Source organism: Carya illinoinensis, chromosome 1, assembly GCF_018687715.1.
Source record: "Carya illinoinensis cultivar Pawnee chromosome 1, C.illinoinensisPawnee_v1, whole genome shotgun sequence".
NCBI lineage: Eukaryota > Viridiplantae > Streptophyta > Magnoliopsida > Fagales > Juglandaceae > Carya > Carya illinoinensis.
In genome coordinates this window covers 17724770-17739839 of record NC_056752.1, presented here as the reverse complement: position 1 = coordinate 17739839, position 15070 = coordinate 17724770, and positions in this window count along the sequence as shown.

Genomic DNA, 15070 nt, shown 5'->3' with positions numbered 1-15070 from the left:
AACATTTCAAATGCAGCAGCAGCCTTTTCATTCCAACAAAATGAATTCTTTTTCAATAATTCTATTAGAGGTGCTGCTATAGAACCTTACCCTCTAATAAACTTTTGATAATAGCCTGTTAATCCTAAAAACCCTCTCAAGGACTTTAAGGTTTTAGGAATAGGCCATTGAACTAGAGCTGCTGTTTTGGAGGGATCTGTTTGTACCCCTTTTCCAGAAATAATGTGGCCCAAGTATTCAATCTCATGCACCCCAAACTTACATTTTGACATTTTTGCATAGAGAGTATGCTGCCTTAATATTGCCAAAACAGTTTTCACATGCTCCAAATGCTCCTCAACATTTCTACTATAAACCAGAATGTCTAAAAAAAAACTAGAACAAACCTTCTCAAAAAAGGTTTAAAAATGTGGTTCATCAAGCCTTCAAAAGTAGCAGGGGCATTAGTGAGCCCAAATGGCATCACTAGAAATTCATAATGGCCCTCATGGGTTCGAAAAGCTGTCTTTGGAATATCCTCATCCTTCACACGAATCTGGTGATAACCAGCTCTTAAATCCAGCTTTGAGAAGACTCTAGCCCTAAACAATTCATCAAGTAATTCATCTATCACATGAATTGGAAATTTATCTTTTATGGTTTCATGGTTTAGGGCTCTATAATCAATGCACATACGCCAAGTGCCATCAGCCTTCTTAACCAGCAACACAGATGAGTAAAATGGACCTTGGCTAGGTCTGATTACACCAGAAAGCAACAATTCATGGACAATCTTCTCAATTTTATATTTCTAGTAATGAGGGTACCTGTATGTTACTAAAACAGGAGAAGCCCCATCTATGAGGTTAATTGGGTGATCAAAAGCTCTTTTAGGGGGCAGGCCAACAGGTTCATAAAATACATCACTAAACTGCTTAAGTAAGTCAGCCATAGGACCTTCCACAAAAACTTCAACAGGTTTCTATTCAACAGGCATCATCTGTAAAAACCAGCCTTGTTTAGTCACAAATTGTGACTTAAAGCCTTTAACACGAAACATCATATGTATACTTGCAGAAGATAAGCCTTGCAAGCTCACCATCTGACCCCCCCCAACTCAAACTACATAGACATATCTACAAAATTCCAAGTGATAGAGCCCAAAGTTCTTAACCATTGCACCCCAAGGACTAAATCACATCCTCCCAATGCTAACACATGGAAAGGGACAGAAAATTTGGAGCCTTGAATCTTAAAAACCTCCACCCCACTGCCTTGATTCAGAAGCTTTTCACCATTGGCCACTCTCACTTGCAAACTAGACTCTATATGGACAACCAATTTAGCATCCTGGACCACTAAAGGATCCACAAAATTATGTGTGCTCCCAAAATCTAATAGGATTTCAACAGCACAAGAGCCTACATAGCCATGCAACCTCATAGCATTTACACTAATAGATCCAGAAATAGTATTGACAGACACTTCCAAATTATCAACCTCTGTAGGAATAGATTGAATATCCTCAATACACAGAGGTTCTTCATTATCGGATCTGTCCAATTCCTCAGAATCAGCTCGAATGAAATACACTTTGGTTTTCTTACAAGTGTGATTTGGATTCCATTTTTCCTCACAACGAAAACATAACCCTTTTCTCCTCTTCTCATCAATCTGAGAAGAATTCACCCTCCTTCAGGGAGAAAAATTCTTATTGCCTTCCTCAATAAAATCTTTAAGTCCCACTTGATTGATTGGCCACTTATCAGCATAATGACCAGTTGTCCTCCAAGACTTTCTTGAAGATAAAGCATACTCTTCTTGTAACTTGGCCAAGCCAAAGGTAGCCCCTAACTTTAAAGGATTAAACATTTTCATAGGAATTCTTATGTCATCCTTCAACACCCACTGATAAAACAGCTCATTTTATGCATTTCGGACAAGCCTCTCAACCTTTTAGACAATGCTTCAAAATGTGTGGTATATAAACCAACAAAAGTAGTCTGTTTCAATCTTGTCAAAGCCTCCATTGGATCATCATATGTAGATAGTCCAAATCTATTTTGTATTGCCACCACTAACGTCTCCCATGAATTAAATTGGCCAAAATTCAAAGCATGTTGGTACCAAACCAATGCCTCACCATCCATATGGTGTGATGCCACCATTAATTTTTGATGAAATAGTACTTGAAAGCAATCAAAATATTGATTAGCCTTAAAGATCCATCCTGTTGGATCAGTACCATTGAAATGTGGAAATTCCAACCTAAAACCCTTCTGAAAACAACCTCTATCCTCATGGTTTCTAGGCACATGATCTCTTTCTCTAGATACCTCCCTATCACTTCTAGATAAAGCATTCACAGTCTTAACAACAGATCTCAACATATTAGAAAATTGATCTAACCTTTCTGTTATTCCTGTAATAGTGTGCTGATGATGTTCCAGCTGTTTCTGCACCATATCCTGGTTTTTCTTAGAGGCATCTTGCTGGCCTTTAAGTGCTCCACGCGTACCTTCTGCCATCTCACCTTCTATGGTAAGGATCACCTACTACTGATACCAATTGTCACGTACCTCCTTGATGCTCAACTGCTATTACAAATAGAATACTAATCTCTACTAGAATGAAGCTCCAGATGATAGTTCACACAATCTTAAGCAACTAATTCACAGAAGAAGAACACAGAATAGAATTATAAGCTTCTCTAGTAATCGGAAGAGATTTTCGAGCAATCTCCAAGCTCCTTACAAATCAACCCTCAAATGAAATGATCGATACCCTCTGCAACCCTCACTGACTCTATTTATAGGAAAATAACAGAAGTAACTAACAGACTTACAAAGCATCTCAAAAACGTAAAACTCAAACGGTGCCGTATTGGCTTATTTCACAAAACAACACAAAACGAATCGTTTTATTAAACTCAACCAATTAATTCGCACGGCAACACTTTTCCTCGCTGCGCACCGTTTCATTAATTCTCATCTTTTGCTGCACATCGTTTCACTCCACTCAAACACACCGTAACAAAGTTTGTTAAAACCATTGCCTGCTGCCTGTATCCTCAACTTCAACCCAGATGCACACGTAACACTTCTCCCCGTCAATGCTTTCTTCCTCCCTTTATCACTATTGTTTTATTCATTTTTCTAACATTAAGTGCCTCTATTTATAATAAGGATCCAGAATTATTTTAAAAAGAAAAAATATAAAAACAAAGAAAAATATAAAGCAAATGAACTGTTACACGTCGGGTTGTAGAGGAGGCTGAAAGGTCAGAGTGATAGGTCTGGAGTTGGGTTATTAGCAGAAGAAGCTTACGTGGGAATAAAGATGCCGTTGATCTCATGAAGGGTGTAGATGGTGCCAACGCATTAAGAAGAAAAGCAAACGATCTGAAGCATGCATCTTGCTATTTACTTTATTAGTCTATACGTAGTTAATTTCCTATTGGTTAATACCTGAGGGTTTGTAAGTCATTTCACAGGAGTTTGTTAGAGACGTCAGTCAGATACGTAGTCTTTTTTTTTTTTTTAATCATCTTTAGTCATTAAAATAAAATTAAAAAAATATGTAATTTAATTAATAGCTACTTCTTTAATCATTAATTCAAAAATTAATTAAAATAATAAAATAAAAAGTAAACAATAATAAAGGAGTAATACGTCTATCATTATCATTTTTATTTTATGCAAATTGTTAGCGAAAAGTTCTTCTTCTTGCTTCTGATTTCTTGGAGACTTCTCACTCTCGAAGTGACGCAATTTCTTATTTGTTAACTAATTCAAAAAGAGTTACATAAACTTTATTAAATAATCCAAGAAAAATTAATTAATTAACTATTTAGAAAGTTAAGAATTTTAAAACCATAAACATTTTTTAAATAAAAAATATTTATTAACTAATTCCAACTTTTTAAAAATCAATGCTACAAATCTTAAAAATATGAATATATATATATATATATATTAAAGAAGCGCATTTGGTGAAGGGGAAATCTCCCTTCCCATTCCACCAGATGACGGATTTTTTAAGGTTTTTTTATATAAATAAATAAATATATTTTTGTTTCATTATTGTTTTTTAATTTTAAAAAAATGGTTTATCTCTTTTGTAACAAATAAAAAATTAAAAGTATTTATTTTAATAAGATGGTTCACGTGTTAGTCTTAACTGAAAGAACTAATCTTTAGATTTCAAAACCTAAAGAATTTTAATAAATTAATAAAATTAAAAATACTAATTGTAAAATTAATCTAAACAAATTGCTACTCGCTATCGTCAAACCTAACTTTAGGAAAGAGTTTAGCCCCGTTTGGATGTTAAATTGAATTGATATAAGTTTAGATTATGGAATGAATTTTGTAAAATTCACCTAAGATTAATTTAGTTGTATTCATGAAAAGTTAAAAAATATTATAAGTTTCGCATATAAACGGATTTTGAGTTAAAATAAGTTTAGTAATTTTAGAATTTGCTGTTTATATATTAGACTCAACTGTCTAAGTTTCAAGTGGGTGATACTGTACACCCGACCCGACCTGAAATCAAACAATTATGAACAAAAATTCCCAAATTTTCACTCTTACCCGATTAACCGAACCTAAAACAGTTTCGGGCGAAATCGTGCATTCCCCATTATATATATACATTTTCCTATGCCTTTACAAGTGAATAAGTGATCATTATAGCAACATGCGGTTTGCTTAATAAACTGGTACTCATAAACAATACAAATTATAAAATAATGCATTCTGTGAATGAGAACCATGTTTCTAACATAACGGTAATGATCAGTGGGTAAAGGATCCACGCAAAAAGAGACTCTCACTACCTTGTCAACAAATAATTGCCTGTTCACACAAAAAAAAAAAAAAAAAAATGCCTTGACCCAAACGTTACCCATGAAAAACTATCTAAATGCCTTAATCTTTTACAAGAAACAGCTAGTAGAATATCACTAATATTTTCCAAATTACTTTACTCAGAAAAGAGAAGACATTAATTAACCATAATGAATCAATGATCATTGTTTCATCCCACTAATTAATACAACAACCCACATCCAAAAATTGTAGGAGAACATCCACCCCACATAGCAGAGCACATACTGCAAAGACAACACCAAAAGAGCATTATGAGTTAGTGTATTAAAAACAAAACACGAACACTGCCTCTTCGAGCACTAGCAGTTCCTTATCTTCGCTAAAATTACCATTAAAACCTCCACCAAACTATAGCTACATGTGTAAATGCCAATCACTAACATCCCCAATATTTCACTGCGTTACTTCCAGAACTCAATCCTCCACTTCCACCAAACTACAGCCAATACAATTATTCAAAATAATCGTATTCTTCAACTGTCTATATTCAAAACATTATTCAAAATCATCTCTACTTGAAGAAAAAAATTATGTTAAAAATACAATTATTAAATACATGAAAATATATGATATTTCAAAATAGGTCTTACCATTTTCTAGCTTATAGCTTTCGACATCTTCCATCAAGTCTTGGGAGTCATAATTAATGGAGAGAGCTTTCAGCCAAGTTTGAGCACAAATAAGAGCTTCAACTATTTTTGGGCCCAAGGAGCTTCGAAATGAATCTAACATTGGATGCCGACGCAGAAGCAATAGTAGAGATGGGAATAGCCAACACATCCCATGTTATATTGGCAATGATCGGATATTTGCTTGAGTTAACCTTCCACCACATTAGAATATCAAAGGCGGGTGTCAATCCTTCAAGGCCTCCCATGAAATAATTATCTATTCTGATTTAGACTCTATAATACATTTTGATGCTTGATTGTGGTGATACCTACTAAAGAGATCATCCTCAACAACGTAAAAAGCGTTGCTTTGAGTCTCACCAGTACTTGGTTGGCCCATACTTAAATATTGATTATACAACCGCTCAATGATTCCCCTTAGTCGTGCAACAAGCTCATAATTATGAATGGAAGTAGGAAGCAATAGAGCATAACCGAGAATGGGTTATGAATAATAGTCTCCCAACCAAACATAAGTTTTTTTAAAAAAAGCCCAAGAAGCCTCATGTTGACATAAATCTAGTTTTTTTTTTTTTTTTGTATTATCTTATCTCTGACAATGGTGAATCTGCCCTTAATGCAATTGCACTGGTACTTGCATGCTTGGAGAGTTATGTCCTAGAGATCCATTATTTATAACAATCTTGAAGAAGCATATCCTGTGGCAAAATACAGCCTGAGTTGTGCAAATGATTAAGACCATCACTTTATTCTATGGAGCATATATATGTCCTCTTTAAGGTGCACAATCAGATCATGTGAAGGCTAAAAAAAAAGGAATATATATATATATATATACACATATTCAATTGTGAAGAGCTACTGTATTAATTTGATTCTTGTAAGGTTGTTTAGTAAATGCCTAGTTTGTACGTTCAAGATAGGATTTTTTGTTTTTTGTTTTTAATTTTTGCTTAATTATTATTTTTTATATAGTTGTCACTCCACCATTGATGATGAAGAAACGGTGAGGACAAAATGATCCAAGTAAAAAAAAGGTTCAAATTAGAGTGTAGAGACCAATGATCTGTTATACAGCAAAACTACAAGAACTATTCTAGTATTTTTACCTATATTAATAGCACGAATAGGAGGGGGTGATATTTCTTTATGAGACTTAATTATCCATAATAATATAATGTGACAGTAGAAGATATGGCGTCATAGAGAAGCAAAGCCGGCATACTCGGTCCTCCCTCTCTCTCTCAAATTACAACTATATTTGTAAATTGAACGAAAAGGGGTTCGTCCTGCACAACTAGGGAGTGTGAACTGTGATAGCTTTCATAATTAAAGGGATGCAACAAACTCCTTTTTACTACTATCTTACACAAATTTCGGTTAAAACCAAGAAAGAAGAGAAATGTAGGGCTTCAAATATCAGATATGCAGGACTACTGTTAGACATTTTTTTTCATCATACGTTGATACCCAGATTGAAATATTTAACATTATAGACACATAAAAGCCTGTTTGATTTGCAATGGAACAGAAGAGAACGGTCTAGCCAAGTGGCTCCAGAAAGAACAGTTAAAATTCCCCCATTTTATTCCATAACTTGGGGATAACTTAGGAGAAATGAATTTGAAATATAATGTTACCAACAACAAAAAAACCAACATCAAAGAACCCTTCGAATATGAACACCCACAAAACACGTTTAAACCAAGAATCTCAAATCCCCATTTTCCCACAAATACTCGTTTCCCACAAACCCTAAACCTAACAGTTCAGAGAGAGATACTGAGAGAGCAAGCGAGAGATACGTACCACAAAGGTGTAGGACTGTGAGAGATACAAGGGAGCTGAGATGCAACTGAGAGAATGAGGGAGGCTGGAGCTTGAGAGTCGAAACAGAGAGAACGGCGCTCCACGGAGGTTGGCAGAGTCGAGGACTAAGATGGAGCTTGGAGTCGAGACTATGAATCTGTGTGAGAGGCTGAGAAGAGCTGGCCCGCTGGGAGACGAAGAGTCAGGGAGAGTGAAGAAGGGGCGTCGGAGACTCGGAGTGAGAAAGAAGAGACGAGATGGGATTCGGGAAGAATGAAGTTGCTCAACGGCGCCGTTTCAAGTATGTTCATACAATATTCGGTTAATTTGTAATTTCCCGAACCGACAAGCTATCGCCAAGAGCATGTGGCTCAGATGGCATGAGACCCAGCCTCCATAAGAGAGGTTGGAAATGTCCGCTTCCAACCTGATTTTTTTCGAGTCGGGCCGTGTCGAGTAGCCGTTTTAAATGTACAAAATAGGGCCATGATGCCAACTACCCAACAATAACCTAGTGTTTGTTAGAGCATATTGCTGGCCAATTCATATTTTAGCCATAAAATATTCCTTCCAGATAGAGGGTACGGGTGTAAAAAATAAATCGAGAAACTGAAAAACTAGCCTGGACCTGACCAGACATGTTGGTTTGGTCCGACTTTCAACCGATTTGGTCCGGAATCGGTTCCTTTATTTTAAAAACCAGTCAAATCTGATCTGCAATCGGTTTTACATTTTTCAACACTGGACCAGTTCACATATTATATATATTATTAATTTTTAATATTATATATAATATATTTTATATTATATATAATTTTTTATATATAATATATATAATTATGTATGAAATAATATTTTATAATTTATAACATAACATTTTAATCTTAAACATGTATATTTATTTAATCATATGTTTTAAATATAAAATATATATATTAAATACATTTTATTGCCTAATAAATTCTCAATATATTTTTTTTTATAAATGCATTAGTAATACTAATATACATAACATATTAAAACCGGACTGAACCGGACCGGAACTAGTAAAATTGGACGTACCAGTTTAAGGGGGTAACTAGTGCGTAATCGGTTTTTGAAAATACAAAATCGGTACATACCGATTTGATTCTAAATTTTGTTTAAAACTGGACCGAACCGGACCGGTTACACCCCTAATGGAGGGCAATCTTGTTGAAGCAATGCTTTTTTTTTTTTTTTTTGATAAAAAAAACCACATTTTATTAAAAAAATCAAGTCCTTACAAGAGATTACTTATCAAGCCAAACAGCTTGAGATACAAAGTAAGGACAGTCAGACCATAACACCATATCTGGAAAATTACAAGCCTTTCTCGCCAACAGATGAGCCACACTATTCCCTTACCTACTAACATGCAGAAATTGCACCTCTTGAAAGCCATGCATTAATCTTTTAATATCTGCAATGATGAAGGCAAATCTATGAAAATATCATCAGCTGAATTCAATATGTTCACAAGAAAAAGGCAATCTGTTTCTACCATCAGCTTTGGAATACCCCATTGAGAACAAATCTGTAAACCCCTTAGCACCGCAATTGCTTCAATAAATTTTGGAGATGATACCTCACCTTCAGGTTTACTACAAGCTGCAATAACATTCCCTTGGTGGTCCCTAAGGATGACCCCAACACCCGCTTGCTATAGATTAAAGAAATTGGCACCATCAACATTCATCTTAAGATAATCAAGCGGGGGAGAGGACCAACTTAACACCTTTTGAATTGCCTTACTATGGCCATAAAAAATCTGCACTTTTCTAAAGTCAGACAACAATGACAACGCACCATTAATTACATTGATCACACTATGTGCAGTATTTTCATAAATAAATTGGTTTCTCCTATACCACACTCCCCAAGCCATAGCAATAAAAGTAAGAAGAATCCCGCCATCCCCACCCCCTTTTTCCTTTACTGTCATAGCTAAATTCCAAAAAGTCATTTCAAAGGCTAAATCATTTAGCAAAGGCACATATTGTAAGCAAATATTTTTTACAGCTAAACAATAGAACAAAGGAACAAAGCATGGGCAGCATCCACTTCAACCCCTTTCTTCAAAAGATTATGGAAAGTTGGCAAAGACTTATTACAAGCCCTCCAACTTGTGAGGAAGTTTCAAATGCCAAAAACATTTCCAAAAAGAAGAGAACTAATGTACTCTAGATCCCTCACCTTCAATCTGAGTCTTGGCTACCTGTAGCATCTTATACCCACTTCGAATTGAATAAATACCACTCTTTTCAGAAACCCAATACCAAGAATCCTGCTGAGACACTAACACCTGCAATTTCAAAATTTGATTCACTATCCTTGGATTGAAGAAAGTTCTCAATGCATCCGCATTCCACCATCCAATATCTACGTCTATCAGAGTATTTACACTTTGATTCAAATCAGAACCATTTGTCATAGCTTCTTGAATTTCCTCCCATTGAATTCCCTGAATCCAATGGTCATGAAAAACACTTACCTCCTCCCCATTACCCACTCTCCACATATAACCAGATTTCAACAAACTTAGGGAATTGAAGATTCCTTTCCAAACATAGGAGGAATTAAAACCAATTTTTGCATCAAATAAAGAACTCTTAGGAAAATATCGGGCTTTAAACATCCTATGAAGGAGAGAAGTCTCATTAGTTAACAAATGCCAAACCTGTTTTGCAAAAAGAGCCAAATTAAAATCATGAAGATATTTAAACCCCATTCCACCTCTAAACTTAGAATTACATAACCTCTCCCACCTTACCCATTGAATTTTCTGCCCTTGAGATTGATTCCCCCACAAAAACAAGCCATCATCATCTCCATCTCATGGCACAAGTTTTGTGGAAACAAAAAACAGCTCATAGCATATGTCAGGATAGACATTGCCACAGCTTTTAGGAGAACCTCTCGTCCACCTTGTGATAACATAGTACCTTTCCACCCTTGAAGCTTTTGCCATAACCTCTGCTTAATTTTCTGAAAATGCTTTCTATTTTGATCTACCAACCATAGGAGATATGCCTAAATATTTCTCATGCTGCTGTACATTACTCCCACCCCCACATAGACGTAATTTCAGCCCTCAAATTCTCCTCCACATTCCTACTAAAAACCATAGATGTTTTTTTTTTATATATATTGACCAAATGCTTTCTCATACTCTGCCAAAAGGGACTGAATCTTCACATTTGTAGGAACATTAGCTTTGCGGAAAATCACACTATCATCAGCAAATAATAAATGATTCACACTTGGAAGCTCCTCTACAAATTTTCACCCCCTCTACAAAACCCTGACCAGAATTTTGTCTTAGCAAACTAATCAAGCCTTCCGTACAGAACAAAAACAAGTAAGGAGACAGAGGATCTCCTTGCCTAAGACCATGAGTAGGAACAATTAGTCCCTTTGGGCTCCCATTAACAAGAACTAAAAATGACATAGAGACACATTTCATGATAAGATCAACCAACTTTTGTGAAAAACCAAGCGAAATCATCATCTTAACCAAAAAACACCCACTCAACCCGATCATACGCTTTACTCATATCAAGCTTAAAGGACATAAAACCTTTTTTTCTAGCTCTCTTAGACCGAAGATAATGTAATAGCTCATAAGAAACCAAAACATTATTAGTAATATGTCGACCCAGTACAAATGCACATTGAGATTCTAAAATCACCAATTGCAAAATTCTCTTAAGTCTATTTGCAATGCATTTAGAGAGAATCTTTTATAATACATTACAAAGACTAATTGGTCTAAAGTCAGCCATTGTAGAGGGATCATTCCTCTTAGGGATTAAAGTGATAAGAGGATATTCAAATCCCTAGAAAAATCACCATAATTCAAGGCATTTAAAACAAAAAGAATAAATGATTTACCAATCACACCCAATATTTCTAATAAAAAACATGAGACATACCATCCGGTCCTGGAGCCTTAGAATGATGCATTTGCTTAATTGCCGCTTCCCCTTCCTCTGCCACATAAGGCCTGATCAACTCCTCATTCATCTACTCAGTGACCTTAACCTCTACCCCTGACAATATATCTTTCATTTCAACCTGATCTGTTACTGAGAATAAATTTTGAAAATAATCCACATTGAGATTTTCCATCTGCACCCCTTCCTTCCATATACCACTCTCATCTCGCAATTGATGTATTCTATTTTTTCATCTTCGAATAGTAGCTTTGCTATCAAAAAACCGAGAGTTACTGTCTCCTTCTCTAAGCCACAAAACCAGTGACCTTTGCTTCCACATAATCTCTCTCAAGCCACTTTTGGACATCCTTCCGAGCCAATTTATGAGAGGAACTTTGCTGGTAAGTAGGATCAAAGACTTGGAGGTCTTTCAACCTCATTTGAGCAGCAGCCAACTCATTTTGAACATGACCAAAGGATCCCTTATTCCATCTAGCTAAATCATAAGAACAGTGAGAAATACAGTTCATAACCTGGCTCAAAGAATTAATCCCATCCCCTTCACTCCAAGCTTGCTCCACAAGATTGGTGCACTCTCTCTCACCCACCCACATTGCCTCAAATCGAAATGGTCTTATCCCTCTACTTTGAACACATCCACCATTAGTATCTAATCATAAAAGGAATATGGTCAGAATAGACTGCTACACCATGTTGAACTCGTAGATTACGAAACAATTCACACCAAGCAAAGTTTCCCAAGAACCTGTCCAACCGCTCACTAATAACCCCAACCCCTTCTCTTTTATTACACCAAGTAAAAGGAACTCCAGAAAACCCAAGATCACGTAGCCCACCCTGTTCCAAAACAGCACGAAAACCCCGTAATTGCCATTCACTTCGTAAATTACCCCCTCATTTTTCAGATTGAAAGAGGATTTAAAATCCCCAAACACCAACCAAGGACAGCACACCCTTAAACCCAAACATTTAATCACAGACCACACTTCTTCCCTACGATCAACTTGAGGATGACCATACACCCCTGTAATTAAACTTTTTCCCCCCTCAACATTAGTTAAACCTATCTCAGCATGAATATGATGCAAAGAGTAATTCAAAATTTTAAATCAATCTCATTTTTCCATAACAGAGTCAAACCACCGCTACGTCCAATAGCATCAACCACAAAACAGTTCAAAAAACTGAGCTTATACTTACAGAGACTCCACTGGCAAGCTTTCAACCTGGTTTCTTGCAAGAAAAGCATGTCGGGAACTTCCCTCGTTAGAAGAGCATGAAGATTTTGAATACCCCGTGGGTTCCCAGGCCCACGGGGATTCCAGCTGAGAAGTTTCATGAGGTCTGGCGGGGCTGCTAATATCTCAGAAAGCAAGGTCCTCGGCCCATGACACTTCTTCCGCCTGTTGATGTTCTCCTTGAAAACCACTAAACCTTTCCCTTTAGCCCACTAGAATTCCCCTATGAAAAGTCTTCACCAATTGTAGAAACTCCCAAATGCACAATCAAGGTAGATGAATTGAAAGTAAAGTGGGCTTTGGGCCCTTTCTGAAGAGCAACCCGAGCCGTCTCAGTTTTAATTAGAAAACCTGATTGTATAGCTGTCATGGGCCTATTCAATGAAGAGCTAAAATCCAAATCACTACTTACTACAACCGGAATATCCACCAAATGATCCTCTTCCTTAGCCAAAATGACATGATTACACTCCACCTTCTGCAACTGCCCCCTTCCTGCGGTACAACTCCCTCAGCCAAAGATTCCGCAGCAATAACTCCCTTGTCCCCTAAGTTAGAGGATCCAATAGATCCCACTTGAACCACCTCTGAAAACGGTTGAACCACAATTTTCTTTGATTCTGCTAATTTCGGTCCCTGTGTTGCATGTTGCAAAGGAGAACAGTTACTAGTGAGTTGAGTCACCATAACTATCCCTAACTGCTCCTTGACACCCACTATGCTATCAGCAACCATTGCCGGATTTACTAGTACCTTCATTGGCCGTGGAGAAAACACCGTGGATTTCATCCCAGAAACACCCGATCGAACTGTTGAATACCCAGATCTGAGCCAAACCCCATAAGGTAAACTTCCGGAGTTCAACTCTGATTGAGAACAAACCTCACATTCTCTCTGAGTATGACCTATAATGCCACAATAGTGACAATAATTTGGCAATCTCTTATAAGAGAGTCGAACCCAACAAGATGTTCCTTCACCTACCTTCAGACGCTTTTGACATTGAAGAGGCTTAGTGATATCTAGCTAGACTCGCACCCTCATATACTCACCCCATTCCACCTCTCCCATTTCTAAATCCACCTCTAAAACTTCACTAAGCATACTGCCAACGAGATTCCCCACATAACCATTGCGGGCCATGAGCAGAAGTTTGAATATTCTAAACCAAAATGCCGCATGGATCATCTGCAGTGAATTAGTCTTTATATGCCCTTCAAACGGTTGCATGAGAATCAATTGTTTGTCAAAAGTCCAAGGTCCCTCCCTTAAAACTTTTAATTTATCCCCAACATCATCAAACTCAACCATGGTAAAAACTGAATTAAGGTCTCGAAACTTAATACCTTGTACTGGGCACCACACTTTCCGCATTGTTTGGTTAAAAGCCTCATGGTTATAATGGTTCCATGTAACCAGTTTCATAATTAAACAATGTTCTCCACGAGCAAGAACTTCCTCAACCTTACTAGTCTCCACCACCACCTCCTCATTCTCATTCTCAGTGACAATGACACTTCATACATTTTCTCCAAATCTTCCTCCATTCCTAGACAAAACACTCGTACTCAGACGAGAAGAGAACCCTCTACTCTAGGTGCAGAGAGAGGAAAAAACAATTTTAGTAAAACTAAGTTCCGCTTGTTGAAGTAATGCTTTTGCTTAGCTTATAAAAACCTGATCTCTGAAGCATCCAAGATGCCAGATACCTTCCTTGTGTTTTATTTGATTAATTAATAAATAATCCAGTCCCAAAAGGCCATGCATTTTGACAACCTTCTTGTACACAACCCTGTAGATGTTATTTGGTTTTTGTTTTCTCACAATCCGAGAACAAAAACAAAGAATGTTCTTTGCTTTTCTCACAAAACCTAAACCCTATTTGTGAAAGAAATAACATTCAATCCAAGTAATTAGAGTTAAATACTTAATAACGAATAAATATTCAAATTAGAATTAAAATTAAAATAAATGTAAAGGTTAGAATGAATGTGGCTAGTTAAATTTTTAAAAGTGAATTTTCTAATTAAACTTTGGTCAATTTTTGACTAAGTCACTACTAATGTTCTTAGGATGCTATAAATATCTCAGATTATTTATAAATAATAATAAAATTTTTTGTGAATGATCATAAAATAGTAGTAAATAATATATTAATAATAATAAACTATTATAAATAATAATAAAATAGGTCGAGAATATGGAAGCAAGGAAGCATTACCACTTTAGTTTTATAAAAAGTAAAAGCTTAAAGCGATCCCCTACAGCATGACACGTAATGGTTGCGTCTAATGCTTAATGAGTGGTAAGCCTTCCCTATAAATACCACAACTGAACCAACTCTCTAGTCCCATCCCAAACAACATTTGAGGTTGAGGAGTTAATTAATTAAGGAGCTCGGTTGTAAGATTATTGTCCATTGATACTAAAATATTTGGTAGTTGTTATCGTCCGTAGTTAATAATTTACTTCTTGTGTTTTTATATCTCCGAACGTAAATTATAACTTCCGTTTGCTCTGAGATGACCGTTTAATATTTCTAA